Raw genomic sequence first — 14,635 nt, forward strand, 5'->3', positions numbered from 1 at the left:
TTAGTGTTTTCATTTTCTTTGGCTAAACACCCAATATTGGATCATATGGTATTTCTATTTTAAATTTTTTTCTATTTTAATTTTAATTCCAGACTGTTTTCCATAGTGGCTGTACCAGTTTACATTCCCAAAACAGTGTACAGGTGTTCCTTTTTCTCCACATCTTTGTCAACACTTGTTATTTCTTGTCTTTTTTATTTTAGCCATTCTAACAGGTATAAAGTGATTATCTCTTAATCTCTGGTTTTAATTTGCATTTACCTGATGATTAATGACATTGAGCATCTTTTCATGTATCTGCCATCTGTATATCTTCTTTGGAAAAATATCTATTCAGGTCCTCTGCCCATTTTTTAACCATGTTGGTTTTTTTGGTGTTGAGTTGTATAAGTTTTTTTTATATAGTGTGGATATTAATCCTTACTGGATATATCATTTATAAATATCTTCTCCCATTCAGTAGGTTGTCCTTTTGTTTTGTTAATGGTTTCCTTTGCTGTGCAAAAGTTGTTTATTTTGATGCAGCCCAATAGTTTATTTTTGCTTTTATCTCCCTTGCCTCAGGAGACATACCTAGAAAAAAATGTTGCTATGACCAGTGTCAGAGAAATTACTGCCTGTGTTCTCTTCTAGGATTTTTATGGTTTCAGGTCTCACATTTAGGTCTTTCATCCATTTCGAGGTGTTAAAAGGTGGTCCAGTTTCATTCTTTTACATGTAGCTGTCCAGTGTTCCCAACACCATTTATTGAAGAGACTGTCTTTTCCCCATTGTATATTCTTGCCTTCTTTGTCATAGATTAATTGACATATAATTGTGGGTTTATTTCTGGGCTCTCTATTTTGTTCCATTGATCTATGTGTCTGTTTTGTATCAGTGCCATATTATTCTTTACTGCTATTCAATTTTATCCTGCAGTTTAGTTTCTGGTGTTCTAAAAATCCATTCTTCACTCAGAAATCTTCATTTTTATCTCATCCAGTGTCTCGCATTATGACTTCTAGTACTGTTTCATGGGACAAGATGTCTTGCATTCCACTACTGATGATCCAATTTTCTAAAATTCTCTTGGGTTTACTATAACAAAGCATCCTCTGAGGTATGCTCCTCTTCTAAGTCTTTAGGCTAGTGCTCTCTTCCTTAGCGATGCACAGTTACTAATATTTCCCCATAGTTTATTTTGTTCTTCTGTTTATTTTTCCATCAACAAGGAAAGATCTTTATCGATTTTTCCCCAATAGACCAAAAAATGTGAATTTTCCTCAATTCCTTTCTTTGTGGACTTGGGTGTAGGCTGAATACCCATCTTATACCTCAGCTGACATACTCATTGGCAGGTACAGATTCTAGTTTTAACTGCCAGAGTCCAGTAGTCCTTAGCCCCCACTTTACCTAGTGACTCTGCTACCTAAGAGGAAAGTGCTCCTCTCCCCCACTGCATGGTATTCTGACCCTCTATATTCATTATTTTAAAGACAGACCTCCTGGTTTAGGTCACCAAATGGAAGAAGAAGTGCATAATGTGGACCCATGTCAGAAATTCCATTTTTATTATTTTGATGATCAGAGACCTGCAGATCACTGAAATATCTTCTAAGTGTTTGCTTTGATTTTTTTAAATGAAATTTTGCTTAGCAGGAAATTTTAAGTACATATGTACTGAATTAAAGATTGTGTCATTGAATGATAGGTAGGAAAGTTCTGCTGTTCAAACTGATGGTCCCTGGTTTCATCTTATGCTGTCTTTTCAAAAGTTCATGCCTATGTCCACAATAGCCAAACTATGGAAAGAGCCAAGATGTCCACCGACAGATGAATGGATAAAGAAGATGTAGTATATATATATACAATGGAATATTATGCAGCCATCAAAAAGAATGAAATCTTGCCATTTGCAATGACGTGGATGGAACTGGAGGGTATTATGCTGAGCGAAATAAGTCAATCAGAGAAAGACATGTATCATATGACCTCACTGATATGAGGAATTCTTAATCTCAGGAAACAAATTGACGGTTGCTGGAGTGGTGGGGGGGTGGGAGGGATGGGTTGGCTGGGTGATAGACATCGGGGAGGGTACGTGCTATGGTGAGCGTTGTGAATTGTGTAAGACTGATGAATCACAGACCTGTACCTCTGAAGCAAATAATACATTATATGTTAAAAAAAAAAAAAAGAAGAAGAAGAAGAAGATAGCAGGAAGGGAAAAATGAAAGGGGGGGAAATCGGAGGGGGAGATGAACCATGAGAGACTATGGACTCTGAGGAACAAACTGAGGGTTTTAGAGGGGAGGGGTTTGGGGGGATGGGTTAGCCTGGTGACGAGTATTAAAGAGGGCACGTACAGCATGGAGCACTGGGTGTTATACGCAAACAATGAATCATGGAACACTACATCAAAAACTAATGATGTAATGTATGGTGATTAACATAACATAATAAAAAAAAGTTCATGCCTATTCCCTATAAATTAATTTACTTTTATTTATTGTTTATAAAGTGATAATATTTTAATAATTATTTTTCAGTATTGTGGAGAGAAGTATCACTTCTATGTCTCAATCAGATCTTAAATATTCCTGGCTTATGCACGAGGGCATAAAGGTGTGGCAATCAGGGTTCTTTTGCTGCAATCAATCAATTGCACTTTGGCTGATTTAAGCCAAAGGAAATATGTTGAAAATATTCTAGGAAATCAGAGAGTTGACAGGTAAGTTGGAGACCAAGTTTGAAAGAGACAGGAGAAATGGCAACCTGAAAACCTGGAATCAAGGACGATAGGAACTAGAGGAATGAACTCAAAGAAGGAAGAGTCTAGCTACCATCCAGGTTATTAAACTCTTGATTATGCACCATCTGCTTGCAACTCTGTTTAAGATTCAAACTTCAGGGAATGAGTGTCCAGTAGGGTTTAGATCACAAGTCTATTCCTTTTATCAGTGACAGCAAGGCTCCTGATTAGGATCCCACCATATGTAACCCTGAGGGAAAGAGGTAAACCCCCACAAAAACCAAGGTGCTGGTAAGAAGGAGAAATGGGCCCTGGGGAGTCAAACTCCCGTGAATGTCCATCAAATAAAAATTAGCCTGTACCTTCAGATTTCATCCATATGACCTTATATCTTGTTCATTTAATTTCTTCTCACATCTTAATTAGCTGGATTTTTTTGGCTTTATACCTCAAAACTGGTTATCAGCAGAATCAGATGAATCTGACGTCAAGCACCAGCTGCTCCCCTCACCTAGCTATATGATCTTGGACAAATCACTTAGTTTTTCTAAGCCTCAGTTTCCTAATTTATCATAATTTTTTGGAGAATTTAATAGGGGTAATATATGTAAGACTCAGAAAATATTCAATAAATAATCTATTGTGTTAATACTATGGTTATAGTTGTGTAAATTGTTATTATTATCATTAGCAATTGACTAATTCATATTGACCTGTTATTCTCTATCTCAACCCAGACAGAACTTCTAAATTAATTCTCTGATACCATCAACCCTCAACAATGGGAATAGAGAATCCCAATAATCATTCCCCAAACATACAAACCTCATCCCCAGTGAGTAATAAGCCAATTGGCCCCTGATAGGTCTACTAAAGGCAGCACATTCTTTAAGGACTTTTAGTCCCATTCAAGAAATCAAACTAACAGTCAAAGCAATTATGGATAAACCACCAAGTGACCTGCTTAAAGGACCTTTCATGAACATTTATTCCTGGGATAGGGACAGTAACTCTGCCCAAGCAGAAAATTAGTGTATTGTACTTGAAATATCCATTGACACATTATGGTGTTGTTCACATTTGTTTGTCATAAGTACAGGCAACATGCAAGACAAATTCAAAATATCAATGGAAAAAAATGCAATTAAAATTGTTTAATTGAAAAAATAGGTGGATTTTTCTAAAGTACACATGGAACAGAACATTTTCTAGAACAGATCATATGTTAGGCCACAAAACAAGTCTCAATAGAATCAAGAAGATAGAAATTATATCAAGTATATCTTCTGACCATAATGATATGAATCTAGAAATCAATAACAGAAGGAAATCTGGAAAATGACAAATATGTGGAAATTAAACAACATTATCTTTAATAACAAGTAGATCAAAGAATAAATCAAAGGGAAAATGAAAAAATATCTTGATATAAAACACAAGGGAGGCATAACATATCAAAACTTATGGGATGCAGCAAAAGCAGTTCCAAGAGGAAAGCTTACAGTTATAAATACATACACTAAGAAAAAAGAAAAATCTCAAATAAACTACCTACCATTATACCACAAGGGATTAGAAAAAGAACTAACAAAGTTAGCAGAAGGAAGGAAATAATAAAGATTAGAGCAGAAATAAATAGAGAATAGGAAAGCAATAGAAAAGATTAACAAAACTAAGGTTGATCCTTTGAAAAGATAAACAAAATTAAAAAACCTTTAAGAAAAAAGAGAAATTCATTATTCATTTTAATGAATAAAATTATAAGTGAAAGAGAAGACATTACAAATAACTCCACATAAATACAAAGGATCATAAGAGACTACTAGAAACAATTATATGCCTACAAATTGGACAACCTAGAAAAAATGGATAAATATTTGGAAACATACAACTACAAAGACTGAAACATGAAGAAGTAGAAAATCTGAACAGACCAAAAATGAGTAAAGAAATGGAATCGGTAATAAAAAATCCTCCCAATGAAGAAAAGTTCAGAACTGGATGGTTTCACTGGAGAATTAAAACCATTCCTTTCTGAACCCTTCTTCAAAACTGAAGAAGAAACACTCTCAAAGTCATTTTTATGAGGATAGCTTTACCCTGAAAACACAGCCAGATAAGGACACTATAGGAAAATTACGGGCCAATATCCTTGATGGATATAGTTGCAAAAATTCTCAACAAAATACTAGCAAACCAAATCCAACAGCACAATGAAAATATTATACACTTTGATCAAGTGAGATTCATCCCTAGGATGCAAGGTTGTGTCAACAATTGTGAATCAATAAATGTGATACATCACATTAATATTATGAAAGATTAAAATCATATGACCATCTCAATAGATGCAGAAAAAGTATTTGACAAAATTCAACATACTTTTCATGATGAAGACTCTGAACAAAATTGGGTATAAAAGACTGTACTTCATTATAATAAAGGCCATATATGACAATCCCACAGTTAACATCATACTCATTGGTGAAACATCGAAAACTTTTCCTCTAAGATCAGGAGCAAGACAAGGGTGCCCACCCTCAGCTTTCTTATTTAACATAGTATTAGAAATCCTAGCCAGAGGGCACCTGGCTGGCTCAGTCATTAAGTGTCTGCCTTCAGCTCAGGTCATGATCTCATGGTCCTGGAATGGAGCCCCACATTGGGCTCCCTGCTCAGCAGGGAGCCTGCTTCTCCCTCTTCTACTCTCATGCTCTCTCTCTCTCTGTGTCAAATAAATAAATAAAAATCTTAAAAAAAAAGAAAGAAATCCTAGCTAGAGCAATCAGTCAAGAAAAAGAAATAAAAGGCATCCAAATGAGAAAAGAAGAAGTAAAATTATCTGTTTGCAGATGATATGATCTTATATGTTGAAAACCCTAGAGGCTCTACCAGAAAAACTTTAGAACTAATAAAAAAAATTCAGGAAAGTTATAGAATACACAATCAGCATACAAAAATATGTTGTATTTCTGTATACTAACAACAAGCTTTCCAAAAAAGAAATAAAGAGAACAATCCCATTTACAATAGCATCAAAAACAATAAAATACTTAAGAATAAATTTAACCAAAAAGGTGAAAAATCTGTACACTGAAGGCTATAAGACATTAGTGAAAGAAATTGAAGAAGACAAAAATAAATGAAAAGATATCCCATATTCAGGTATCAGAAGAATGAATATTCTTAAATGTCCATACTACCCAAAACCATCTATAGATTCAGTGCAATTCCTATCAATATTACAATGGCTTTTTTTTTACAGAAATAAAAAAAATCCTAAAGTTCATATGGAACCATGAAAGACCCTAAATAGCCAAAGTAATCTTGAGAAAGAAGAATAAAGCTGGAGGCATCACACATCCTGATTTCAAACTATGTTACAAAGTTATAGGAATTAAAAGAGTATGGTGCTGGCATAAAGGCAGACACATAGACCAATGGCATAGAATCAAGAGTCCAGAAATAAACCCATGCATATTCAGTCAAATAATATTTGAAAAGGGAAACGCATTTTTTCAAGAGGGAAAAATAGTTTCTTCAATAAACAGTACTAAGAAAATAGATTATTCACATGCAAAAACATGTAATTGAACCCCTATCTTACACTAATTATACACAAAATACACAAAATTATACACACTATAATACACAAAAATTAATTCAAAATGGATTAATGACAAACATAAGACTTAAAATTCCTAAAAGAAAACATAGGGGAAAGCTCTTTGACATTGGTCTTGGTAATATTTTTTTTGGATATGACACCAAAAGCACAAACAACAGAAGCAAAAATAAACAAGGGGAATCACATTAAACTAAAAAACTTCTACACAGCAAAAGAAACCATCAACAAAATGAGAAGGCAACCTAAGGAATGAAATTGAATATTTACAAACCACTTATCCAGTCAAGGGTTAATATTCAAAATATACAAGGAACTCATATAACTCAATAGCAAAAAGATCAAATAATCCAATTAATTTGACAAATGGACAAAGAACTGGAATAGATATTTTTCCAATATACAAATGGCCAACAGGTAGGTACATGAAAAGGGGGCTTAATCTCACTAATCATCAGAGAAAAGCAAATCAAAACCACAATGAGATATCACCTCCAAACTGTCGGATTACTGTTATCAAAAAGACAAGACATAACAAGTGCTGGGAGGTTGTGTAGAATTTGTGAACTACTGGTGGTAACATAAGTTAGTACAACCACTGTGGAAAAAGTATGGAGGTTCCTTAGAAAATAAGAAATAAATTACCATATGATTCAGGAATTCCACTTCTGGGTCAACTGTATACCCATCGACTTCTAGACTGTCTGTACCATTTTGGAGGTTGCCCATGAAGGAGATACTGCCATCTATCTTACTTAAGCCATGTGTTTTGGATTATTCTTAACTATGGGTGCCACTTGTTTAAATGTCGGACTCATTCAGAGATTTATTTCCAAGGAAGGAGATTACAAAACTCTGCTTTTCAAACTTTAATATACATATGAATCACCTACTGATATTGTTAAAATGCAGAATCTGGGCTGGGGCCTGATATTTTGCATTTCTAAAAAGCTCCAATATGATGTTGAGGCTGCTATCCACAGACCAGAGTTTGAAGTAGTAAAGCTAAAAGAGTATTAACAACGATTCCCACACAGATTTCTAAGCTTAACTGGAAAAATTCTCCTGATTTTACTCTCATGACCTCTTACATATAACCTTACTCACAGACACCAAAGGGTCAATGCTGTTTACTGTCATGAAACATTTTCCACAGGCCCTAAAAGAAGCAGAAAGGTAATAATCCAGGATAATTGTATCTTCCGTTCGTACGGGCATCACTCAAGAGCATGTTTTAAAATGCAGATTCCCTGCACTACTATCCCTCCAGAATTTGGCTTCATGATGCCTGAAATTTGCATTTTAATATGCCACCATGTCCAAGGTGGCACATGGACAATCCTTTGAGAAATACTAAGTGATTATGTTGGTATTGTTGCCTGAGGTAGTATATAGACTATGCTGCTATAACAAAAATAACCCAAAACACATGGCTTAAGTAAGATAGATGGCAGTATCTCTTTCATCTGCCAATCCAAGGAATAATTCCAAGCTGACATGGCAGCTCTGTGCCATAATGCTAGCATGACTCAGATGCCTACTATCTTGTTGCTCTGACATCCTTAGGATGTTGTCTCTGACTGCATTTTCAAATCTGAGTCACTACCACATCTGTAGTCCAGCCCACAGGAAGGAGAAAAAGAAAAACTAAAGGGCAAACTTTTTTCTTTTTTTCCCTCATTATTTGGTTTATACTTTATTGAAGTATACTTTATATACATTAAACTGCACATATTTAAGGTATGCAATTTGAAAAGTTTTGTTGTATTTGTAACAACCAAAATGTCCATACACAGGTGAGTGAATATGCCATTTCTTTTAAGCAGTGGAGGCAGATTGTACACACATTAAGCATTATGATAAACTAGTCGAAAGGCCACACCCAAGTGGCAAAGGAGGCTGGGTAACATTGTCTCAAACTGGGCACCATATGCAAAGCTGTACCTCTAGTTCTACAGAGGAGAGAACAGACTTTGTGGGACAGCCAGCAACCCACAACTCCTGGCAAACCTTCTGTATGTCTTAAAACTCAGGTCAGGTATCTCCTTCAGGAGGCCTCTTCTGACCCTCAGGCTGAGTTAAGTTAATAATGACTGACATTTCTTCTTTAATGTTAATAATAGCAATCACTTATTTAACAGGTGCCCACTATGTGCCAAACACCATTCAAGGCCCCTTAAATGTATACCTCTTCCCTTCTTCACAAAAATTCTGTGAAGTAATTATTATTATCCCTACTTTATTTATGAGGAAACCATGGCTTATAGGGGTTACAAAACTTGCCCCAGTTTCAGAGCTAATGGGAACCAGAAGCAGAATTTAACTTACCTGTCTGATCCAAAGCCTATTCTATTTCTACCTGAGCATGCCTCTTCTCCACTGTCATTATTATGATGATCAATCTCCCTAAAAATGCACACCACACATAATTTAAGGATTGTTTTAGCATGTTTATATATGTCATTACTTACCCTGGAAGAAAATGTTTAGTCTCCTTTTCTACCTACATGCCATAAAAAATTACCTGTAAGGTATTGCTCATATAAACTAAGAGCTAACCTAATTTAAAACCAGAATCTCAGTTTCTTAAAAGAACCCAAATTAACCCAAGATCTGCCTTATAGCCTAGGTCACCAATGGAAAAATGGAGACACAAAGACACAAAATCAAATAAGGCATGGCTCAATTAGGCTCAGGCTTCCTGTTCCCAGGGAGGCAACATGTGTTTGGAAAGAGTATGGACCATGCTGCAGGATTCAAATACTGATGCTGCCATTTGAGTATGTGACCTCAGGCAAGTTTTCTACCTTCTTTGAAGCTGTTTCCTCATTTGTAAATGAAATAAAGATACCTACCTTATAGATGTGTTGTGACTACTGGAGATGAATTATGGAATTTATATATAGTGCCTGGCAGAGTGAGTGCTAATTAAATGTTAGTTCTCTCTCTCCATCACAGCCTAGCTTTTTCCTGGAGCACATATTGCCTTCTATAGGGCGATGGTCTTTTACCCTTCTTGACACCCACATAAATTTCACATTGTAGAAATCTAGAGCTGGGTGCACATGAAGCAGAGTCCATTCTAAAGGGTTTTTTTTTTTAATTTAAAGGAAGAAAAAGTAAAAAGTGCTGAGCCAATATTTCTACTATTCAATCATTAAATATTAATCGATGTCAATGCATTTGAGGGAGCCTTTAGCTGTGACAGGTGAACTGAAATTAGAAATTCTGATTTAACGAGGCCTCCTGGCCACTTCGGCAAAATGTCAGGGTGCAGGGTGTGGTGGAGAATAATTAACTGATAAACAACATTCCAAAAAAGATTAGTAACTGTGAAATTGAAGACAAAGACAAGGCTTCTCTTATTTTCTCCAAAACATTTTTTCTCATGGGATCTCTCAGACCTTTCTGAATCAACTCTGATTCAGTACCCCCTAAGTCGGAATGCTCTTAACTGTTTTGTTTAGACTGGGCTATGAAATGATTATGCTGTTGAAATGATGAATCAGGGAGCACTGCAGGATTTTTCACAGTCTCTCTGAACAATGCCCCATATCACATTTACACTGACAGGCTGTATTTTTATATTTGACATGTGAGAGGAACATGGAAAATAACACACTGACAGCGCCTTAGATACCAGTCATACATCTTCCTAACACAGATTGATGGGTGGAAAAGAATATTATTTAGTGAGCCCTTCTTAAGCTCTCCAAGGAAAATATATAGATCCACCAGTGGATTGACTTGAAACTCATATTAACATTCCTTACGAGCAAGAAATAGAAAAACAACCACCATCCATTTCTGCACTAGCAAACAGATCAGAAAAATTAGCAGAAACCAATCCTGTACCTGTACATTTCTCACTGATGGGTCATGCTTTGCTCTTCCCCAGCCTGGCAATCTGAGTCAGTGGAATTTCTCCATCGAGGCACATTGGTCTTTCCAATTTCAAACCAAAGGTTTGAAACCAAACCAAAGATAAGCTGGTAGGAAAATTGAAACCACAGCTTTAGCTGCTTAGGGAACCAACCTGAAACAGAAAAAAAAACTGAGAAGGAGTAGCCCAAGCTAACCACATGCCTATGGAGAGACCTAAAGAACCATGTGGGATTATGGCTGCCATATATTAGGAGACATAGAATAAGAGAAGGAAAAGAAAAAAAAAATGCCTCTTATAGTGGATGCAGTAATCTCTCTCCAGGAAGGCAGGATTTATTCCCACAGTTGCTGGGAACGCGGCTGGTGACCACTGTCTCAGCAGCCAGTCCTCTTCAGGAGGTCCCTCTGCTAAAGAGTCTCACCAAACAGTATGCTGTCTCATGGAGCCGCCCACATCAGGTGACTGGTCAATACAGAAGTATAATGGCCTAGCCTCTGATCCCCAAAAGGAACAACAATGGAAGTTCATCCCAGCTTCAGAGCCCCATGAGTTAGCTAAGTTAGCCCCCTGCATTGAGACTCCATCACAGTCTAAACTCACCCTATGCCCAATCCTACTTCCTTCCATTTGCTTATGCAGGTGTCAATCCCATAAGCATTTCATAATTCCCTGCATGTTAATCTCTATCTCAGAGTCTGTTTCCAGGAATACCCAAGACTCCCTTCATTTCCCACTTCCATAATGTACCAGGTAACTTAAATATCCCAATGAATAAAATCCTATGATACTTTCAGAAATGTCTATGTATAATCAACCAAATCATTTTGAAACCCAAGTCACAGCCATTCCAATTCTCAAGATGGAACATAAAAACAGAAAAAGACAAGCACCATCTTTGGAAGGACCTGCCACTCTAAGTTTCAAGCTCTCTCTTTAGTCTAACATGGGCTTTTTGTTTCTTTGTTTTTCATTATATGCTTAAACTAAGGCAAAAGCAGGTAAAGAAAAACATCTGGGAATTCTAGTACCAAAACAGAAATAGGTGAGAGAAATATTTTTCCTGTTGTAGATGATACTAAAAAGTCATAGGGATGCCTGAGTGGCTCAGTCAGTTGAGCATCCAACTTTTGATTTCGGCTCAGGTCATGATCTCAGTGTCATGAAACTGAGCCCAATGTCAGGTTCTGGGCTTAGCATGGAGTCTGCCTGAGATTCCCTCTCTTCCTTTCCCCCCCCCTTCCCCCCCCCCCCGCCCCACCTTGCCTCTCTTTAAAAAGCCAAGAACCTGAGATCTGGATCACTGATTCTTAGGATCACAGAGTACCTGGCACTCTTGTTTCTGATAGCAAACAATGGGATATGAAGACTTTCAACTAGCAGTTTACTGATTTTGAAGTAGAGGCAAAGGGAACCAGAGACATATTAGAATCTCACAGTAAGTTTTTAGTATTCGGCTCTAAGAGTGCCAAGTCATTGGTTGCCTGTGGCTTCATCTACTTTCCCTAGTTTTTTCCTCTCTGTTCTCCATTTGCTTCCTTTGCTTCTGCTTCTTCCTCTTTGGTTCCTTTTCCCATTTCCTCTCCTTCCCACTTCACTGGGCTTTTTTTATTGACTGGAGCTTCAATAGTGGTTGCATCACACAGATTGCTTTTTCCACAGTAAAGCCCTGATTTGGAAGGGAGAAAGAAGAATTTTTCATCTGTGTGTGCAAATGTGATTCAAATATGGTGAACTAATTTATTCTGTAAAACTTAATTAAAACCAATAAAAAAAAAAGAGAGAGAGACAGCTCTAGAGGGAGCAGTAACTCCCTTGGCAGGACCTGGGCGAGATGCATTCAGTTGGGACTTTTTAAATCTTAGCATTTGATTTGGCACCATGATTTTCAGAGGACTTTGTTTGGTTTTATATGCTACTAAAATGCTTTTAAGTATTTAATGGTTTACTCCAATTGGGGAAAGTTTTGTTAAGTTTTCTCTAAAGTTTCCCACAGGAAAGCCTTGGTTTTTTATTTGTGACTGGAATATTTTGTGGCTTTAGAAATTACCAGGAAAATTAAAAAAATGCAATTTTTAAGTTTTCCAGATGCACATAAGTATATTTTCATATATCTTACATCACATCCCTCATTTTGAAGCGATTTTGTCTGAAACTATGAATAAACAAGGTCAGAGTGGAACTTGCAGAATAGTGACTTCATGCTCAGATCCCCATTACACTTAAAGCTTCTTGATTGTAGAACTCTGTCTTAAACACTATTTCAGTGCTTCACACCAAACAGAGAAATAGAGTACACACTGATAGATGGATGGATGGATGGATGGCTGGATGGATGGATAGATGGATGGATGGAAGAAAGGAAGGAAGGAAGGAAAGAAGGAAGGAAGGAAGGAAGGAAGTCTTAAATCAATCCATGAATCCTAAAGTGTTGGGATACATTTGCCTATATTCTTCCTGCTGAAATTGGAGTTAAAGGGAGAGGTTGGAGCTGCTGCACTAGCCATACTTAAGAGTAGAGGAAGACTACTAAGCATGGAATCTCAATGAAATCTCATACCCAGCACCAAATTTTGCCAAGGCAGATACTCAATAAATAGTGGATAAATTGAATTTTCACCCCATTTTGATCAAAGTTTGCCTCAAGGACACTGCAAGAGGAGTGCCAATGGTGATTATTTCCAGTGTTTTATTATGAAAATTTCCAACCTATAGAAAAGTTTGAGTAATTTTTCATGGAACACCCCTATATCTATGACCTGGATTCTACCATTAACATCTAACTTGATTTATCACATAACTATCGATCCATCCTATATTCATCCAACAACTCACATTATTTTTTTGGCTGGATACAGTATATTTTATTGATGGTACATGACAATGTAGGGCTCCCCAAACCCTTCCCCTTCTTCAGAGGGTCTGGGATGGAAACTGTCTAGAGTTGGGAGATTCCCAGGGTTTGGGAGGATAAGTTGGGGCAAGGACTCTCCAGCAGCTAAGGAACTCTCTCTTCCTCTTTCTATTGCTGGGGTTGGTGGTCCAGGGAACTCTTACTCCTTAGAGGCCATGTGGACTATAAGGTCTGCCACCCAGTTGCTGTAGCCAAATTAATTGTCATACCAGAAAATGAGCTTGACAAAGTGGTCATTGAGAGCAAAACCAGCTCCAGCATTAAAAGTAGAAAAGCAGGTGTCATTGTTAAAGTTGCAAGAGACAACCTGGCCCTTGGTGCCAAGGGTGCACTTTAGGGGCCCTCTGATGCCTTCTTCAGCACCTTCTTGACGTTATTGTATTTGGCAGCTTTCTCCATGAAGCAGGTTAGATCCACGACTGACATATTGGGGATGGGGACACAGAAAGCCATGCCAGTGAGCTTCCCATTCAGCTCAGGGATGATCTTGCTACAGCCTTGGTGGCTCCAGTAGAAGCAGGGATGATGTTTTGGGCAGCCCCTTGGCCATAATGCCACAGGTTCCCAGAGAGGCCACCCACATCTTCTGGGTGGCAGTAATGGCATAGTAGCAGTATGGCAGTAATGGCACTGTGGTCATGGGTCTCTCCATGATGTCAAATTTGTCATGGATGACCTTTGCCAGAGGGGCCAAGCAGTTGGTGGTGCAGGAGGCATTGCTGACAATCTTGAGGAGTTGTCATACTTATGGCTCACAACCATCACAAACAAGGGGGCATCAGTAGAAGTTGGCAGAGATAATGACCCTCTTGGTCCCACCCTTCAAGTGAGCACCAGCCTTCTCCATGGTGGTGAAAACTCCAGTGGGCTCCACAACATAGTCAGCACCAGCATCACCTTATTTGATGTTGGCAGAAACTCGTTCCTGGAAGATAGAGATAGGCTTTCCATTGATGACAAGTTTCCTCTTCTCAACCTTGACAATGCCATTGAATTTGCTGTGGGTGGCATCATACTGGAACATGTAGACCATGTAGTTGAGGTCAATGAAAGTGTCACTTATGGTGACAATATCCACTTAAAAGCAGCCCTGGTGAGCAGGTAACCAATACAGCCAGATCGGTTCACTCCAACCTTCACCATTGTGTCTTGGGGATGTGCCTGGCACTGCACCAGAAGATGCAGCTATCTGTGGAATGGGGATGAACAGAAAGCTAACTCATAGTATTTTTCTATGCATTTCAAATTAAATTGCAGGCATTGGTAACTTTCTCCATAAATACTTTGGATACATATCATTAGAATTCAATATTTGTTTCAAGGCTTTTCCTTTGAAATAAAATGATCATTCTAAATTTTAACAACTGCAAACACCTGTGTAACACAAATCCTTATCAAGATTAGCATCACCCCCAGAAAATTTAGCAGTGGAGATTTGGAAGTCTTTGAAATGATTTCTTTACCTCTTTACCCAGAAAGAGA

The 14,635-nt window shown here is 37.5% G+C and overlaps 1 pseudogene; it reads right to left on the bottom strand.

Annotated features, from left to right (window-relative positions):
• Nucleotides 1–13,292: 13,292 nt before the first annotated feature.
• Nucleotides 13,293–14,296, bottom strand: LOC112807461 (glyceraldehyde-3-phosphate dehydrogenase-like; annotated as a pseudogene).
• Between the last annotated feature and the right edge of the window lie 339 nt (nucleotides 14,297–14,635).

The sequence above is a fragment of the Callorhinus ursinus genome, unplaced genomic scaffold (genome assembly GCF_003265705.2).
Source record: "Callorhinus ursinus isolate GAN/ISIS: 27379988/994484 unplaced genomic scaffold, GSC_fseal_2.0 scaffold69, whole genome shotgun sequence".
In the NCBI taxonomy this organism is placed as follows: Eukaryota; Metazoa; Chordata; class Mammalia; order Carnivora; family Otariidae; genus Callorhinus; species Callorhinus ursinus.